The sequence below is a fragment of the Odocoileus virginianus genome, chromosome 25 (genome assembly GCF_023699985.2).
Source record: "Odocoileus virginianus isolate 20LAN1187 ecotype Illinois chromosome 25, Ovbor_1.2, whole genome shotgun sequence".
Taxonomy (NCBI): domain Eukaryota; kingdom Metazoa; phylum Chordata; class Mammalia; order Artiodactyla; family Cervidae; genus Odocoileus; species Odocoileus virginianus.
The window spans coordinates 9,822,051-9,843,225 of NC_069698.1; the positions used below are offsets into that span (position 1 = coordinate 9,822,051).

A 21,175-nucleotide genomic window follows, 5' to 3' on the forward strand; every position below is an offset into this window, starting at 1 on the left:
TGACTGTCCTCCTTTTATGGCAGTTTCTCAGCCCAGGCACAAAGTTTGCTCATTGTTCTTTCATCTAAGACAGCGCTGAGAAGCAACAGTTTGGAGAAAAGGCAGGCTGGGAGCCTGACACACAGCTAGACGCCTTATGTGCCCATCCACATCACCTCAAGTTACCTTTCAAGGAGAAAAGCGTTTCCCATACCTGGCCACTGGTTTCAGGTGGCCTGCGACCAACTTCAGACTTGGCCACTTACCAGCTATTTTCACCATGGGGAAAGTCATATCCTCGCCGAGCCTCAATCTCTTTGCCAGCACAACAGAGATGCTGATAACTCCTTCATAGAGGCATTTGTGAAGACTGAATGCTTTTACATAAAACCCTTTTAACCCAGTAGAGGGACCATTACATGCTTACTAAAAGTTTATTTATGAGGAAACCTCTTCCAGGTTTATTAAGAAAGCTGTTACATTTAAAAAAAAAAGGTCAGAGGCCCCCAAGTTCTGCATTCAGAGACTTCTCTGGGATGAGAAATCTCAAAAGATATTGTCTTTAGCTTCTAGGTTTGGAGCCCCTTCCACCCCTGATTCGGTGATCAGGCTGCTGTGGCTATGCTGTGACTCAGGGAAGAAAAAGGGGACCTGCCAGTGCCCTGCTCTCAATAAGACCCAAGGCAATCCCATCCACAGCACACAAACACACCCCAAGTCTGCGCAAACATTAGCAAACATGGATGTAAAGTAGCTTTTTTTGCCAAGCGATGTTTCCTTCCTTCCTCCCTTCCCCACATCTCCTACAGCCTCAAGACCTTTTATAAGAACTCTGTTGTTTTCCTCTGCCCTTACTTGGTTTCATCTGGTGAAACAGGCTAGGGAGAATAAAGGGCCCTCGAGTGTTATTTATGCCATTCGTTCCCTCGATCATTATATATGTGGGAACAGAATCTCAGAAAAGTGACTTGGCCAAAAACCTGGCAGGATGGAATGAAGAATTCAGTTCCCAGGTCACTACCCTTCCCTCTTCTAAATGTTGCCTCTCTGGAAGCTCTGGCCTCTGAGTTATTTCATCTTCTAGAGACTGGAATTCTTTCTTAGTAAATACCTTTGAACTATAGTATATTAGATTCCTGTGGCTTCTGTAACAAATTACTGTCCACTTCCTTAAAACAACACAAATGTATTCTCTTATAATTCTGGAGGCCAGAAACTTGAAATCGGTTTCACCTGGACAGAATCAAGGTGCCAGGAGGGTCATGCCCCTTCCCTAAAGTTTCTAGGGAGGAATTCTTTTCCTTTTCTTGTCTCTAATAGCCACCTGAATTCCTTGTCCTGTGACCTCTCCCTCCATTTTCAAAGTCAGTAGTATAGTATCTCCTCTCTACAGTTCCATTTCCTTCTGCTTCCATCACATGGTCTTCCAATCTGTGTCAAATCTCCCTCTGCTTCCCTCTTAAAAGGACACTTGTGATTATGTTTATTGCCCACATGTTAATCCAGGATGCTCTCCTCATGGGGAGAGCCTTAATTTAATCACATCTGCAAAGATTCTTTTGCAGTAGAAGGTAACATTCACAGCTTCCTGAGATTACGACCCGTTTTATTACCAGGCAGCACATTAAAAAGCAGAGACATTACTTTACCAACAGAAGTCCATCTAGTCAAGGCTATGGTTTTTCCAGTAGACGTGTATGGATGTGAGAGTTGGACTGTAAAGAAAGCTGAGCGCCAAAGAGTTGGTGCTTTTGAACTGTGGTGTTGGGAGAAGACTCTTGAGAGTCCCTTGGACTGCAAAGAGATCCAACCAGTCCATCCTAAAGGAGATCAGTCCTGAGTGTTCACTGGAAGGACTGATGTTGATGCTGAAAGTCCAATACTTTGGCCACCTGATGTGAACAGCTGACTCATTTGAAAAGACCCTGATGCTGGGAAAGATTGAGGGCAGGAGGAGAAGGGGACAACAGAGGATGAGATGGTTGGATGGCATCACCAACTCTATGGACATGAGTTTGGGTAAACTGGGAGTTGGTGATGGACAGGGAGGCCTGGCGTGCTGTGGTTCATGGGGTCACAAAGAGTCGGACATGACTGAGTGACTGAACTGAACTTATTATCAGGGGCCACTATTCAGCCTAAAACACACAGTAACTATTTTAATGAAATGAATTTGAATGGCTTCCAAAAATTTAGTTTACCCAAACGCAAACTGAAAAGGCTAGGATTAAGGAAGTTGTTGGGGGTGGGTGGCGGGGGGAAGCCTAATATCTGGATTACAACAGAATGTTTATAAAATATATTTGATCTTATTTGGATCTTAGTTCAGCAAACCAACTATGGAAAGATATCTTTAGACAATCAGGGACATTTGAATGTAGGCTGTATATTAGAGAATACCGAGGAATTCTTCTTAATATCTTTCAATATGATGATGGAATTGTAGTTACATAAGAAAATGTTTATATTTTTACAAGGTGCCCACAGAAGTATGTAGGAGTGAAATGACATGAGGTCTGGAATTAGCTTTAAGATAATTTGGCCAAAAATGTGTTTATTATGGCAAAATATTCCTAATTACTGAACACGGATGATGGTATCGGAGAGATCATAACATCATCTCTCTTGTTGTATATATTTGAAATTTTTCAAGGGTAAATTACAAATATAGAGCCTTCATTTCAGAATATAAATTGCATGTCCCAATAGCCAAGGTTCAGCATCTGAGTAGTTGCTCTATAGAGAGGATAAGCAAAGTGCAAGTGAAGAAACCTTTTTGTAAGCCAGCTTACAAAAAAAGGAAAGTGAAGCCTCAGTGCCAGTGAGACTGGATGAGAGGCCGGCTGCCTGGTAAACATTATAAAAGACATCTCAGGATTCTGACAGTAGAAACCCATAGGAATATATTTGTGTTTGGGTGTTGGTTGCATTTCTGTTTTGAAAACCCCTTTCTCCGTCTTTCAGCATGGGATTATGATACCCAATATAAGGATCTTTTCCCCAGTGAGGTTGGGATATGAAAGGAAAAGGGAAGAATTAAACCATCGACCCATCCTACCCGCTTTGAGTCCCTTTTCCATAATGCTGCCAGAGCAAGCCTTCCTACAAACCTATATAATCCTGTCTCCTCAATGGCGACCCAGTCCATGCCAGATAAAATGCATACATCTGGTCTAGACACACAGGACCCTGCATGATCTGGCCCCTCCCAAAGCTGGGAATCAATTAGTTCTAAGAAGAAAATTCAGCCCCCAAGAAATAAAGGAATAGGATAAAGGAATTATATGTTTGAATACCAGTCCAACAAAAAATTATATAACAAACAGAAATAAGAGTTAGCCTTGAACTATTAGGGTGCAATAAAATTCAGGGTGCAATAAAATTTGGAATTTTTAACAGACCCATACAATCTTAAGGAACAACTCAGTATTTTATTGTAAATTCATACTGTGATGTGAAAAGTATTTGATAGGATGATTGTCATGACATTAAAAAATATTAACTAGATAAGTTGGAAATCCTTCCTTTCTAAATCAAAAACCAAGGTCTCTTGTCTTAGTACAAAATAATTTAAAATTGCAAGTGCCCTGGAAAATTTCAGATACATGGATGCAAATATTTTCTTTTCATCAATGAAACAAAACCATACAAATGGAAATTTTCAGTGACAAGTGAAGGATCTCCCAGATTGGATTGCAAAATTAGATTTACCTGCTTACAAAAATTGCTTCAAGTGTTTGCCTTCATCCTAGAGCTCTCTTTTGATTGGGCAAACACTGCATCTTCTGTTTTCCCAATTTGTCTCTTCTTGCTGGAAGTAAATTCATGTAAAATTAAGATTCTTTCAGGAACTTGGATTGTTCTCTCCTTTTCTGAACAACTATATACTTAGTTTCTACCCTCTTCGACTAGAAATGATTATCCACTGGTCTAGTTCCATTAAGACTTTTCTTTATTAAAAAAAAAAAGCATGTTTCTTTATAAGGGAAAATCTTTATATAGGAATTACAATGATTTCTTTAAATAACATCAGAAACACAGAAAACAAAATACAGATAAATTGGACTGCATCATAATTAAAAACTTTTGTGCATCAAAGAACACTATCAAGAGAGTAAAAAGACAACTCACAGAATGGGAGAAAATATTTGCAAGTCAGGTAGGTATCTGGTAAGAGAGTAATATCCAGAATATTTAAAGAACTTTTACAACTCAACATGAAAATATAAGCAACCCAATTCAAAAGTGGAAAAGGGACTTGGCAAGGAATTTCTCCAAAAATGATACACAAATGGTCAAAAAGCACATGAAAAAAATGTCAACACCTCTAGTCATTAGAAAAAATGCAAAGCAACACCACAAAAAAGATAATCTTTCACTCATTAGGATGGCTATTATTTCTTAAAAGTGGAAAATAACAGTATGATGAGAATATGGAGAAATTGGAACTCTTGTGCATTGCTGGTAGGAATGTAAAATGGTACAGCCACTGCATAAAACAATTTGGCATTTTCACAAAAAATTAAAAATAGAGTTATCATCTGATCCAGCAATTCCATTCCAGATATATACCCCAAAGAACTGAAAGTAGGCATTCAAACATACATTTGTACCCCTCTGTTCATAGCAGCCAGAGAAGGCAATGGCAGCCCACTCCAGTAATCTTGCCTGGAAAATCCCATGGACGGAGGAGCCTGGTGGGCTGTGGTCCATGGAGTCGTTACAAGTCAGACACGACTGAGCGACTTCACTCACTTTTCACTTCCACGCATTGGAGAAGGAAATGGCAACCCACTCCAATGTTCTTGCCTGGAGAATCCCAGGGACGGGGGAGCCTGGTGGGCTGCCATCTCTGGGGTTGCACAGAGTCAGACACGACTGAAGCGAGTTAGCAGCAGCAGCGCATAGCAGCATTGTTCACTATAGCCAATGTCCATCAACAGATGAATGAATAAACAAAAATGGGCTATATAAATACAATGATATGTTATTCAACCCTAAAAATGAAGGAAATTCTGATACATGCTACAACATGGATGAACCTTAAGGACATTATGCTAAGTGAAATAAGCCAGTCACAAAAAGACAACTACTGCATGATTGTACTTATTTGAGATACCAGAAGAGTCAAACTTATAAAAACAGAAAGTAAAATGAATGGTGATTACCAGAGGTTAGGGGAGGAAGAAATGGGGTATAATCGTTTAATGGATAGAAAGTTACAGCTTGAGAAAAATAAGACAGTTCAGGAGATAGGGGTGATTATTGCACAACATTATGAGTATATTAAATGCCACAGAATTATACACTTAGTTTGGTTAAAATTTTTGTTAATTTTAAAATAGTCATTTTTATGTGATATACATTTTAAAGCATTAAAAATAATTAATAATAACATATTTTTAAGGATCTGGCCATTGTGTAACATCTCTGGAGTCCTACATGAATCCTGTAACACCAGACAAACTGTAAGGTACCTAAAAGTGATTTGCTTAATAATTAATCGACTGGTATGTTTGTCAGTTTACATGATCATTGCTTTCACATTCACAGGGAAAGGAAGGGAAGACAAAGAAGAAAAACATGTACTTGGCACCTACTATGTCCCAAACACTGATAAAGGTTTAATTTACCATAATTCACTTAATCCCAAAGACTTGTAAAATTAGAAAAGAACTTCTCATCATAATCAGAACTTCAATTGGGGTCCAGCTTGTTCACTTTCTGTATGCATTTTTACATATTGTATCATCTCCATAATTATCAGAGAGCCAACATGTAATGTGATTTTGAGTCAGTTTCCCTCTAGGTGAATTTATAGTACAAGCCTAGACCCTCAGGCAACCACAACCACAAGATTCAACTTGAGGCCCTAGAAGATAGCTCTGTAACACTGGACTTCTCAGGACTATCTTCAGAGCTGCCCCTAGCCCAAGACAGATGAGCAAGTAGAGAGGCTCTTCATGAGCAAATCCCAGCAGCTGACTCACATCCACTAGCAGATTCAGGGGTTTCTATTTAATGGCCACAAATCAATGGAAATGGCAAATCCAGTTTTGTCAGGCTCGTTAGGCTGCTTTGGGTACAAATATATCCTGAGAAGTATGTAAGGAAATTAGAAAAAAAGCGTTTTGGGGAGATTTTCAAAGATTATAATTTAGCTGACAGATTGCCATTAAATCCCCTGCTCTGTTTAGGAATGGGACATCCCTCAGCACAGCATTAACTCAGAACTGGTTCCAACTCAGATTAATGAATCCTTATGTTGAAATGATAATTTCAAGTCTAAATTTAAAGGAAAAGAGGTTAAACTATATTCACCAATTTGGGTTTTCACTTCAATTGACATAATTTTTACTCATGACAGATTCCACCTTCACAGGATCTTTTGCTTCCAACAAAAATGCAGACAAAACCACTTGTTAACAGAATAGAAGCAATTAAAGTTAATGAGGCAGGAAGAGGTAGAAGAATCCAGGACTAGAAGCAAATGATTCATCAACATAAGTGGATACACAAGCCCTTGTTAAATTTTCTCATGATTTATCCCACACAGAGTTACAAGGAACCAGTGAAAACACTTTCGGCAAAGCTTGAAAAACTAAGTTACTAAGGTCACTTGATCTTATGGCTGGACTATGAAAAGAATGAAATGGGAGTTTGAAGGCACATAAAGGTTAGCTGGCCTGAGTTCTCTGGAAATATCTATTAACTCTGCACAGACTCTTATTGGGCCATCAAGATTTAACAAAGTATCAGAGAGTCAAGAGTTCTTAAAAAGGCAGTTAACTGATTTAAAACACTGCGTTGACTAAGATCTTGTCCCTGATCACACTGAGCCCTTCTACAATGCCCTCTTAATATCACATTTTTCAGATGGCTGCTCTGATTACCCCAGATAAAACTGATTAATTCCTTACTAATCAGAAGTCATAACACTTCCTTAGAAACACTAATGTTGCCATTCTCTTCCTCTATTTTATAGTTATTTTGTTTGTTTGTTTTTTTCCTGAGGGCAGGAACCATGTCTTATTTTTTTAATTTTTCAAAATGCCTTTTGTATAGTGGGCACCTGAAATGTTAACTGAAGCAATGGCTTCAATTTTCGGGCCATGTGCCATTATGTGGAAAGATCTTAAGCATCTTAATGCAGAGGAAGGATTGGCAAGAATCCAGATTTCTGTTAAATTTTATTTTTAATGGACTCACCTTCTGATTTATATTGTACTTATGCTAATTGTCAAAATGCTTGATTTCCCAGGATACACAATTGTTAGAAGGGGGAAGATATACCAGAAGAATGTTGAATTACTAGCAAGAAGAAATCATTTTGAAATTGAAACTCTTCCCTAACTATTTTAGGTCATGTTCCCTAGGGAAAAGACTGTGGTGGAGATTGCATCAAGATTTCATTCATCTCAGGTACATCTGTAATGGGGAGAAGAATGAAGGATTAGTTAAAGGAGAGATTTATTGAACTGTGATACAGAAACATCAGACTTTCTGGTTCAAGATGGCAGAGTAGAAGGATGTGTACTCATCTCCTCCTGTGAGAGCACCAAAATTGCAACTAGCTGCTGCATCCAAAAACAAAGAAGAAGCCACAGTGAGGATGGTAGGAGGGGCACAATCACAAACAAAAAAGCAAATCCCATACCTTCTGGGTGGGTGACCCACAGACTGGAGAAAATAATACCAGAAGTTCTCACACTATTGTGAAGATTCTGAACACCACATTAGGCTTCCCAGCCTGGAGATTCGAAAAGGGGACTGGGAATCCCATTCGGATCTGATTATACACCTTCCAGAGGGCTGGGGGAAACAGAGACTCCAATCTTGGGGGGCACAACCAACATGTCCTGCACACCAAGACCCAGAGGACAGAAGCAGTGACCCCACAGTTGGCTGAACCAGAACTACCCACTAGTGTTGGAGGGCCGCTCCCCTGGGGAGGTGTGGGTCAGCAGGGGCTCACCCCAGGGACAGGGCACCAGAAGGTTCCCCTTAGCGCAGACTCTCTTGGAGTTCACCATTCATTTCAGTTCAGTTCAGTCGCTCAGTTATGTCTGACTCTTTGTGGCCCCATGAACCGCAACACGCCAGGCCTCCCTGTCGATCACCAACTCCCGGAGTCTACCCAAACCCATATCCATTGAGTCGGTGATGCCATCCAGCCATCTCATCCTCTGTCATCCCCTTTTCCTCCTGCCCTCAATCTTTCCCAGCATCAGGGTCTTTTCAAATGAGTCAGCTCTTCGCAAGACATTGGCAGGTGGCCAAAGTTTTGGACTTTCAGCGTCAACATCAGTCCTTCCAATGAACACTCAGGACTGATCTCCTTTAGGATGGACTGGTTGGATCTCCTTGCAGTTCAAGGGACTCTCAAGAGTCTTCTCCAACACCACAGTTCAAAAGCATCAATTCTTCGGTGCTCAGCTTTCTTTACAGTCCAACTCTCACATCCATACATGACTACTGAAAAAACCATAGCCTTGACTAGACGGACATTTGTTGACAAAGTAATGTCTCTGCTTTTTAATATGCAGTCTAGGTTGGTCATAACTTTCCTTCCAAGGAGTAAGTGTCTTTTAATTTCATGGCTGCAATGACCATCTGCAGTGATTTTGGAGCCCAGAAAAATAACATCAGCTACTGTTTCCACTGTTTCCCCATCTATTTGCCTTGAAGTGATGGGGCCAGATGCCCTGATCTTAGTTTTCTGAAAGTTGAGCTTTAAGTCAACTTTTCACTCTCCTCTTTCACTTTCACCAAGAGGCTCTTTAGTTCTTCTTCATTTTCTGCCATAAGGGTGGTGTCATCTGCATATCTGAGGTTATTGATATTTCTCCTGGCAATCTTGATTCCAGCTTGTGCTTCCTCCAGCCCAGCGTTTCTCATGATGTACTCCGTATATAAGTTAAATAAGCAGGGTGACAATGTACAGCCTGACGTACTCCTTTTCCTATTTGGAACCAGTCTGTTGTTTCATGTCCAGTTCTAACTGTTGCTTCCTGACCTGCATACAGCTTTCTCAAGAGGCAGGTCAGATGGTCTGGTATTCCCATCTCTTTCAGAATTTTCCACAGTTTATTGTGATCCACACAGTCAAAGGCTTTGGCATAGTCAATAAAGCAGAAATATATGTTTTTCTGGAACTCTCTTGCTTTTTTGATGATCCAGAGGATGTTGGCAATTCGATCTCTGGTTCCTCTGCCTTTTCTAAAATCAGCTTGAACATCTGGAATTTCACCATTAACCCTACCATAGAGCCTACAGACCCCAGGGCTGGGTGGCCTCAGGCCAAGCAACTTGCAGCGAGGGAGTGCAACCCCACCCATCAGTAGACAATTGGATTTAAACTTTACTGAGCAAGGCCCTGCCCACCAGAGCAATACAGAGTTTTTCCCATCACCAGTCCCTCACATCAAGAAGCTTAGACAGTTAAGAATCTGCCTGGAATGCAAGAGACCCAGGTTCTATCCCTGGGTTGGAAAGATCCTCTGGAGAAGGGAATGGCAATCCACTCCAAAATTCTTGCCTGAACAATCCCAAGGACAGAGGAGCCTGGTGGCCTATGATCCATGGGATCCCAAAGAGTTGGGACATAACTGAGCAACTGACCACTACAGCCCCTCCCATTAAGAAGCTTACATGAGTACCTTAGCCTCATCCATCAGAGGGCAGACAGAAGAAGCAAGAAGCACAATCTCACATTGGCCAAAACAAAACCCTTATTACAGAAAGTAAATCATGATGAAAAAGCAGAAAGTTATGTCCCAGATGAAGGGACAAGACGAAATCCCAGAAAAACACTAAATGAAGTGAAGATAGGCAACCTTCCAGAAAAAGAATTCAGAATAATGATTGTGAAGATGATCCAAGATCTCAGGAAAAGAATGGAGGCAAAGATTGAAAAGATGTAAGAAATGTTTACCAAAGACCTAGAAGAACTAAAGAACAAACAGATGAATAATACACTAGAAGGAATCAATAGTAGAATAACTGAGGCAGAAGAACGAATAAATGACCTAGAGGACAGAGTGGTGTAAATCATTACCACAAAACAGAATATAGAATGGAAAGAAATGAAGACAGCCTAAGAGACTTCTGGGGCAACATTAAATGTACCAACATTCACATTATAGGGGTCCCAGAAGGAGAGGAGAGAGAGAAAGGACCTGAGAAAATATTTGAAGAGCTAATAGCTGAGAATTCCTGAAACATGGGAAAGGAAATAGTCAACCAAGTCCAGGAAGTACAGAGAGTCCCAGGAAGAATGAACCCAAAGAGGAACACATCAAGACACATAGTAATCAAACTGACAAAAATTAAAGACAGAGATAAAATATTAAAAGCAACAAGGGAAAAACAGTAAATAACATACAAAGGAACTTCCATCAAGCTATCAGCTGATTTCTCAACAGAAACTCTACAAGTCAGAACAGAATGGCATTATATATTTAAAGCAATGAAAGAGAAGAAGCTACAACCAAGAATACTCTACCCATCAAGACTCTCCTTCAGATTTGATGGAGAAATTAAAAACTTTCCAGACAAGCAAAAGTTAAGAGAATTTAGCACCACCAAACCAGCTTTACAACAAATGCTAGAGGAACTTCTCCAGGCAGGAAACACAAGAGAAGGAAAAGACCTACAGAAAATAAACCCAATAAAGACAATTCAGAAAATGTTAATAGGATTATACACGTTGATAATTACCTTAAATGTAAATGGATTAAATGCACCAATCAAAAGACATTGACTGATGAAAACATGTGCATGTATATTCTTCCACTTACCACATCACTCTGCTTTAGTTCAGTTCAGTTCAGTCGCTCAGTTGTGTCTGACTTTTTGCGGCCCCATGGACTGCAGGACACCAGACTTCCCTGACAATCAACAACTCCCGGAGTCCACCCAAACTCATGTCCAGTAAGTTGGTGATGCTATCCAACCATCTCATCCTCTGTCGTCCCCTTCTCCTCCCACCTTCAATCTTTCCCAGCATCAGGGTCTTCTCCAATGAGTCAGTTCTTCGCATCCGGTGGCCAAAGTATTGGACTTTCAGCGTCAACATCAGTCCTTCCAATGAACACCCAGGACTGATCTCCTTTAGGATGGGCTCGTTGGATCTCCTTGCAGTTCAAGGGACTCTCAAGAGTCTTCTCCAACACCACAGTTCAAAAGCATCAATTCTTCAGCACTCAGCTTTCTTTATAGTCCAACTCTCACATCCATACATGACTACTGGAAAAACCATAGCCTTGACTAGATGGACCTTTGTTGACAAAGTAATGTCTCTGCTTTTTAATATGCTGTCTAGGTTGGTCATAACTTTCCTTCCAAGGAGTAAGTGTCTTTTAATTTCATGGCCGCAGTCACCATCTGCAATGATTTTGGAGCTTGATCCCCCCAAATTGTATGCAACTATTTTATATTGCTAAGTTAATCATCCTCCCATTAAGGGTTTCAATTGTATTATCTTTTATTTTTTTGTCTGGCTATGGATTGTGAAAACTGATAAACATCTTTTACTATTGTGATTATGTAACTATTATTCACTTAATACCATTGTATCATGATTGGTCAACAGAAAAATAATAGAACTATATATCACCAAACTAGGATCTAATAGAAAAATCTGTAATCACTTTTTAAAATCCAGATGCATATCAGAATTATCTTGAAATTTTTTGAAAAATACAAATGCTCAAGTATTGCTTTTTTTCTCCAGAGCTCCAGATATGTTTCTAATGAGCAGTTATGTTTAAAAACAACTGAACTATATGATGATCTTTTACATTTATCTAGTTTGTTTCACTTTTTCTATTTCATATTCAGTGCTCCCATTTAATTCAGTTTATGTTCTCCATTTTCTCCATCTTTTCTTTTTTTATATTCTTAAGTTTTTATCAAATATAGTAGAAAAGCTTTTGTATACATATGTATAATATTTATTTTAGAAAACATGAATTTTTGTCTAAAAAGTTATGACTTTTTGATTCCACTTGTTTGACTTAGTATGAATAGAATGCTAGATTTCTAATTTAAATGTAGATATGCAACAAGCAACAAAGGTTTACTGTATAGCATAGAGAACTGTAGTCACTATCTTGTAATAACTGATGATGGAAAATAATTTGAAAAATATATATGTGATTTTATAACTGAATCACCTTGCTGTGCACCGGAAACACTGTAGGTCAACTATACTTCAATAATATATACTTATTTAAAAAGAAAGAAAGAAACATCAGCGTTCTTGCCAAATACCATGGGGACCTAAGGTGCAATAAAAAACCATCAAGAGTTGTTACAAATGAAAGCAAGGGAACCTGGAACATTTTGCATACCTCTTGGAGGCAGGCTACTTCCAGTCTAAACAGTAAGTATAGACTTGGGCAAAGACACTCCCTTAGACTGAAAACAATCCCCAGATAGGGACTTGTGTAAAAGCTGGCTGCAGCCAACACTTGGGGAAATGAGGAAAGGAGTGCCTCAGTCTTGAAGTGGGAAAAATCTAGATGTTGCACCACAGTATCCCCTACACAAGCTAATCTACGAAGCAATCCACACAGATGGGCAATGAAGTGAATGTATATATAAATAAATCAATGCTACTATTCAACCAAGAAAGTTAAATCACAAAATCATGGACATTTTTAAATATTGTTTTGGAAGATTATTGAGAAAATGTGACATCAAAAAAATAATTTCTATCAATTCTTCTCCCAAAATCTAGTTATAATGGAAATATCAACCTCTCATGGTGATTTATTTAAATGAAATTAAGGGGGAAAATGCTTGGATTCATTGTTTTCCCAAAGAGATTGTTAAAAACAGATATACTCTTCAAACTACCAACGGTATTTTTCACAGAACTAGAACAAATAATTTCACAATTTGTATGGAAATACAAAAAACCTCGAATAGCCAAAGTAATCCTGAGAAAGAAGAATGGAACTGGAGGAATCAATCTGCCTGACTTCAGACTATACTACAAAGCCACAGTCATCAAGACAGTATGGTACTGGCACAAAGACAGAAATATAGATCAATGGAACAGAATAGAAAGCCCAGAGATAAATCCACGAACCTATGGTCACCTTATCTTCGACAAAGGAGGCAAGGATATACAATGGAAAAAAGATAACCTCTTTAACAAGTGGTGCTGGGAAAACTGGTCAACCACCTGTAAAAGAATGAAACTAGAACACTTTCTAACACCATACACAAATATAAACTCAAAATGGATTAAAGATCTAAATGTAAGACCAGAAACTATAAAACTCCTAGAGGAGAACATAGGCAAAACACTCTCCGACACAAATCACAGCAGGATCCTCTATGACCCATATCCCAGAATTTTAGAAATAAAAGCAAAAATAAACAAATGGGACCTAATGAAACTTAAAAGCTTTTGCACAACAAAGGAAACTATAAGCAAGGTGAAAAGACAGCCCTCAGATTGGGAGAAAATAATAGCAAACGAAGCAACAGACAAAGGATTAATCTCAAAAATATACAAGCCACTCCTCCAGCTCAACTCAAGAAAAATAAATGACCCAATCAAAAAATGGGCCAAAGAACTCAACAGACATTTCTCCAAGGAAGACATACAGATGGCTAACAAACACATGAAAAGATGCTCAACATCACTCATTATCAGAGAAATGCAAATCAAAACCACAATGAGGTACCATTATACGCCAGTCAGGATGGCTGCTATCCAAAAGTCTACAAGCAATAAATGCTGGAGAGGGTGTGGAGAAAAGGGAACCCTCTTACACTGTTGGTGGGAGTGCAAATTAGTACAGCCACTATAGAAAACAGTGTGGAGATTTCTTAAAAAGCTGGAAATAGAACTGCCATATGACCCAGCAATCCCACTTCTGAGCATACACACCAAGGAAACCAGATCTGAAAGAGACACGTGCACCCCAATGTTCATCACAGCACTGTTTATAATAGCCAGGACATGGAAGCAACCCAGATGCCCATCAGCAGACGAATGGATGAGGAAGCTGTGGTACATATACACCATGGAATATTACTCAGCCATTAAAAAGAATTCATTTGAATCAGTTCTAATGAGATGGATGAAAATGGAGCCCATTATACAGAGCGAAGTAAGCCAGAAAGATAAAGACCATTACAGTATACTAACACATATATATGGACTTTAGAAAGATGGTAACGATAACCCTATATGCAAAACAGAAAAAGAGACTCAGATGTATAGAACAGACTTGTGGACTCTGGGAGAAGGTGAGGGTGGGATGTTTCAAGAGAACAGCATTGAAACATGTATATTATCTAGGGTGAAACAGATCACCAGCCCAGGTCGGGTGCATGAGACAAGTGCTCAGGCCTGGTGCACTGGGAAGACCCAGAGGGATCGGGTGGAGAGGGAGGTGGGAGGGGGGACCGGGATGGGGAATACATGTAAATCCATGGCTAATTCATTTCAATGTATGACAAAAACTACTGTAATGATGTAAAGTAATTAGCCTCCAACTAATAAAAATAAATGGAAAAAAAAAATCCAATGAGATAACAGAAAAAAAAAAAAACAGATATACTCTTTATTCAGATTTATGACCTATTGCTAATACTAAAATGAGGTAAAATAGGGCTTTAGTTAGGAATATAGGTCCTAGCCAACCTAGAAGTAATGGAAAAATTCTTATAAAGGTATAATCTCCCAGGATTGAACTAGGAAGAAATAGAAAATATGAACAAATCAATTACCAGTAATGAAATTGAATCAGTAATTTTAAAACATCCAACAAACAGAAGTCCAGGACCAGATGTCCTCACAAGTGAATTTTACCAAACACCTACTCTTCTCAAACTATCCCAAAAAAATCTCATAAGAAGGAACACTTTCAAATTCAGTCCGAGGTCAGCATCACTGTGATACCAAAATTAAACAAAGATCTCACACAAAAAAGAAAATTACAGGCCAATGTCACTGATGAACATAGAGGCAAAAACTTTCAATAAAATACTAGCAAATCGAGCCAAATAATACATTAAAATAATCATACACCATGAGCAAGTGAGATTTATTCTGGAGATGCAAGGATTTTTCAATATCCACAAATCTGATCAATGTGATACATTACACTAAAAAATTGAAGACTAAAAACCATATGATTACCTCAATAGATTCAGGAAAAGGTTTTTACAAAATTCAACATCCATTTACGATAAAAACTCTTCAGAAAGCAGGCAGAGGGGGAACATATTTCAATGTAATAAAGGCCATTACCACAGCTAACATCACTTTTTTTTTTTTTTTTTTTTTTGCCTTTGACACAGTTTTATTTGTAACAGCCCCAAACTAGAAATCACCTCAGTGCCCACCAACTGGTAACTGGATAAACAATTACAGATACAAAACAAATATATCCACTCTGACCATAAAAGGGGGTTACTTACACAATATGCATCTCAAAATAATTATGCTGAAAGAAGAGTACACACTGTCTGATTCCATTTAGGCACAACTCTAGAAACTGCAAACCAGTCAGTAGTGACAGAACCAATCTAAGGTGACAACGGTTGTAGAGAAGGGATAACAAAAGGACACGAAGTTTTGGGGTAGTGATGGATATGTTCCATCGGAGTGACTCTAGGGGTCCCTCTTCAATCACTGGGGAAAATGTGGGGTCACTACCACAGAACAGAGCAATCAATCCTGCCTGGGTTTGTCCAGGTTCATGCCAGGTCTAGCTGTGTCCTCACATATGCTATTGCAAAGGGTGACAATTTGTTACTTAAAAAAAAAAAAAAAAACTTTTTGTACTGGGGTATAGCTGATCAACAAACGATGTTGTGGCAGTTTCAGGTGAACAGCTAATGGACTCAGCCATACATATACATGCATGCATTCTCCCCCAAACTCCCCTCCCACCCAAGCTGCCACATAACACTGAGCAGAGTTCCATGTGCTATATAGCAGGTCCAAACGGTGAGAATTTGGTCTCTGAGAAACCATCTACTGCAAATCTCTTGCAAGCCTGACGAGGATGAGACTCTGAGACGAGTGCCAGGGCCTGGGCTGCTTTTATATACACACCAAGTCCAGCCCACACCTCTGATCTCTTACCCTGCGCCTTCTGGGGCATCAGCTTTCGCAAACACTTAGTTCTTCCTTTTGTAACGTGGCCACTTGCAGTTCAGCAATCAAGCAGGAAGAAGTCACGGACTACGGAGCTAGGGCACACAGTCAGGGAGGGAGCAGACGACGAACACCAAGGCCTAGTCCAGAGGCGGGTGGAAACCACCCGCACCGCCTAGCTCTGCCAGGATCCGGGGCCGCACTTGGAGGCAACATCGCTCTTCTCTGTGAAGACAGGGAAAATCAGGCCGTGGAGTCCACCTGGCGGTCCCTAGTCTCCTAGAGTGACGGGGAACTAGAAACGTGACCTGCTTTGACGCGCCCCACCTAGTAAACAAAGGCGGAAGGTGCCAGGCAGCGTAAACCTCACCGCCGCCTCAGTCTCAGCCCGCCCACTTTCAGGCACGCGCCCCGTATCCGGCGCCGCGCGAGGCATGGCGGGAGTCGCGCCCCTAACATCACATTTAATGGCCAAAAGCTGAAAGCATTTCTCTAAGATCAGAAACAAGAGAAAGATGCTACTCTCACCACTTTTATTCAACATGGTTTTGGACATCCTAGCCATAGCAATCTGAAGAAATAAAAGGAACCCAAATTGAAAAGGAAGAACTAAATCTGTCACTGTGACATGATACTGTACACAGAAAATCCTAAAGTTGCCACCAGAAAACTACTAATACCTATCAATAAATTTGGTAAAATTGCAGGATACAAAAATAATATACAGAAATCTGTTGCATTTTTATAAACTATGAACTATCAGAAAGATAAATTAAGGAAACAATACCATTTATCACTGCATCAAAAAGAATAAAATTACCTAGGAATACATCTACCCAAGGAGTCAAAAGACCTATATTCCAAAAACTTTAAGACACTGATGCAAGCAATTGAAGATGACAAAAAAGAGATGAAAAGATGTACTATGTTCTATGTACTATGTTCATAGTTCTATGTACTATGTTCGGGTTGGAAGACTCAATATTGTGAAAATGACTCTGTTACCCAAGGCGATCTATGGATTCAGTGCAATTCCTATCAAAATACCAATGGTATTTTTCACTGAACCAGAACAAATAATTTTAAAATCTGTATGAAAAAACACAAAAGACCCTGCATAGCCAAAACAATCTTGGAAAGAAGAGAGCTGAAGGAACCAGGCTCTCTGACTTCAGGTTATACTATAGAACTAAGGTAATCAGTATGGGACGGGCATAAAGCAGACATGTGGAGCAATGGAACAGAACAGAGAGCCCAGAAATAAATCCATGCACTTATGGCCAATTAATCGATGACAAAGGAGGCAAGAATATTCCACTGAGAAAAGACATTTTCTTTAATAAGTGGTGCTGAGAAAACTGAACAGCTGTAAAAGAATGAAATTAAAACGTTCCCTGACACCATATACAAAAATAATGAAAATGGATTAAAGACCTAAACCATATGTATGACCGGAAACCATAAAACTCCTAGAGGAAAACATAGGCAGAACATGCTTTGATAAAAAGCATGGTAATATTTTTGGATCCGTCTTCTAAAGTGAAGGAAAGAATAGCAAAAATAAACAAATGAGACCTAATTAAACTTAAAAACTTTGGCACAGCAAAGAAACCATTGACAAAAGGAAAAGATAACCTACTGAAGGATAGAAAATATTTACAAATGATACCGACAGGGAATTAACATACAAAACATATAAACAGCTCATACAACTTAACATCAAAAAACAAAAAACCAAATCAAAAAATAGGCAGAAGAATTGAGTAGACATGTTTCCAGAGAGGAAATGCAGAGGCCAGCAGGCACATGTAAAAATACTCAACATTGCTAATAATCAGGGAAATGCAAATTAAAACCACAATGAGATATCACCACACACCTCTCAGAATAGCTATCATCAAAAAGTCTACAAATTACAAATGTTGGTGGAGATGTGAGAAAAGGGAACCCTAAAATACTGGTAGTGGGAGTGTAAGTTAGTGGGAGTGTAAGCTGCTGTGGAAAACAGTATGGAGGCTTTTTTTTTAATTTATTTATTTTAATTGGAGGCTAATTACAATATTGTAGTAGCTTTCACCATACGTTGACATGAATCAGCCATGGGTGTGCACGTGTCCCCCATCCTGAAACCCCCTCCCAACTCCCTCCCATCCCATTCCTCAGGGTCCCAGTGCACTGGCCCTGAGTGCCCTGTCCCATGCATCGTACCTGGACTGGTGATCTATTTTACTTATGGTAATATACAAGTTTCAGTGCTATTCTTTCCAATCAGCCCACCCTCATCTTCTCCCACAGAGTCCAAAAGTCTGTTCTTTATCTCTTTGTCTCTTTTGCTGTCTCACATATAGGGTCATTATTACCATCTTTCTAAATTCCATATATATGTGTTAATAAACTGTATTGGTGTTTTTCTTTCTGACTTACTTCACTCTGTATAATGGGCTCCAGTTTCATCCACCTCATTAGAACTGACTCAAAAGCATTCTTTTTAATGGCTGAGTAATATTCCATGATGTATATGTACCACAGATTTCTTATCTGTTCATCTGCTGATGGACATCTAGGTTGCTTCCATGTCCTGGCTATTATAAACAGTGCTGCAATGAACATTGGGGTGCACGTGTCTCTTTCAGATCTGGTTTCCTCGGTGTGTATGCCCAGAAGTGGGATTGCTGGGTCGTATAGCAGTTCTATTTCCAGTTTTTTAAGGAATCTTCACACTGTTCTCCATAGTGGCTGTACTAATTTGCATTCCCACCAACAGTGTAAGAGGGTTCCCTTTTCTCCACACCCTCAGCATGGAAGCTTTTTAAAAAAATTAAAAATAGAACTACCATATGACTCAGCAATTCCATTTCTGGGTTAAAAAAAAAAAAAAGATAAAACCACTAATTTGAAAAGATACATGCACCCCAACATTCACAGTAGCATTGTTTACGAGTTCACAACTTTTAAAGTTATACTTCATTTATAGTTATTATAAAATACTGCTATATCCCCATGTTATACAGTATACATTTGCAGCTTAGTTTATATATAATAGCTTGTACCCTGTAATGCCCTACCCTTGTATTGCTCCTCCCCACTTCTCTCTCCCCACTGGTAATCACTAGTCCGTTCTCTATATCTGTGAGTCTGTTTCTTTTCTGTTATATTCACTATTTTGAAAATAACTATGAGTTTGTTGTATTTTTAGGTTCAACACTTGAGTGACATTAAACAGCTTCTGTCTCTTTGTCTGACTTACTTCACTTAGCTTCCCCCACCAAACTAGCCCATATAGTCTATAATAGACTATAGACATCAACACAAGTGATCACTAATTAGGAGAGAGAAATCATTCTACAATGTACACATATATCAAATCATGATGTACACTTTAAGTGTCTTACAATTTTATTTGTTAATTATACCTCAATAAAGCTGAAAAATTGAAGGGGATATAAAGTCTTTCTCAGACAAACAAAAACTGAGGGTGTTCATGACCACCCAGCCTCTCTTCTTACACAAGAAATGTGTGAATTCTTCAAATTGAAACACACCAAACAGCAACATGGAAACAGAAATCTCTATGGCAAAACCAATACAATGTTGTAAAGTAAAATAAATTAATAAGTTAATTTTTTAAAAATAAAAATTAAAAAAAAAACATAAATCTCACTGACAAAAGTAAAGATATGACAAATACAGAATAATTTCACATTGTAATATTAGTCATAATTATGGTGCCTAAAATAGTTTCTACCCTAACATAACCGTAAAAAGATAAAATTTATTACTGGACTGTTAAGTCAGCGAGTTGTGTCTGACTCTTCTGTGACCCCATGAACTGCAGCCAGCCAGTCTCCTCTGTCCATGGGATTTCTCAGGAAAGGATGCTGGAATGGATTGCCATTTCACAGAATAATTTAACATTGTAATGCTAACTGTAATGGTGGTGTCTAAATTAATTTTAACCCTAATATAACAGTAAAAGATAAAATTTTTTAGTGGATACACAATACAAAAAGAAGCAAACTCTGATTATAAGAACACAAAATGCGTGGGAGAAGGGAGTAACAGTATAGAGTTTTTATTTGTGATTGAAGTTATCAACATGCAAGAGATGCTTGTAATTGCAATAAATTTTATGTGAGCCTCAAGGTAACCATAAAGAAAAAACCCTTTAATAGATAAAGAAAAGAGAAAAGCGTCAAAAGAATCACTACAAAAATCATCAAATAACAAAAGAAGGCAACAAGTGGAAAAGAAAAAGCAAAAACAACTGCAAAACTGACATAAAATTAATAAAATGGAAATAATAAGTCTTTACCCATCAATAATTACTTTAAATGTAAATGGATGTATTTGCCCAGTCAAAAGGCATAAAGTGCCTGAATGGATTAAAAACAAAGTCTAGTGATATACCGTCTATAAGAGACTCACTTTAGGCTTAATACAGTCTACTTCAGACACATATCTTAAAGTCAGGAAATGAAGAAAGATATTTATGCAAATAGTAATAAAAAGAAAGCAGAAGTGGCTATTATATCAGAGAAAATAAAATTTAAGTCAAAAACTGTCCCTAGAGACAAAGATCATTACATAATGATAAAGTCTCAGTTCAATAGGAAGATATAGCTATTATAAATATGTAGGCCTGCAACACTGAAGCAGCTAAATACATAAAGCAAATACTAACAAATCTAAAAGGAGAAATTAACAGCAAATCAAGAATAGTATAGGATTTAAACAACTCACTTAAAATAATGGGTAGAACACACAGACAGAAGATCAATAAAGAAATAACTAACTTGAACAACATTGTAAACCAAATGAACCTGACAGACATATAAAGAACTTACCAATCCAACAGAAGAATACATGTTCTTCTCAAACAAACACAGAACATTATTCAGAATAAATAACATTAGATCAAAAAGCAAGTTTTAACAAATTTAAGATCAAAATAATTTCAAGTACCTTTACTGACCATAAGAGGATGAAACTATAAATCAATACCATCTAGGCAAAAAAAATTTTACAAATGTGTGAAAACTAAACAACACACTACAGAACTAAAAGTGGGTC

General features: G+C 38.5%; 1 long non-coding RNA gene across 1 annotated transcript in view; it reads right to left on the reverse strand.

Moving 5' to 3' along the window:
* The window catches only part of LOC139031044 (uncharacterized), a 48,786-nt gene extending 32,300 nt beyond the window's left edge, over positions 1 to 16,486 (reverse strand). Inside the window, exon 1 of the long non-coding RNA XR_011483462.1 lies at positions 16,094 to 16,486. This is a non-coding gene — a long non-coding RNA (uncharacterized lncRNA). The remainder of the gene's footprint in view (positions 1 to 16,093) is intronic.
* Between the last annotated feature and the right edge of the window lie 4,689 nt (positions 16,487 to 21,175).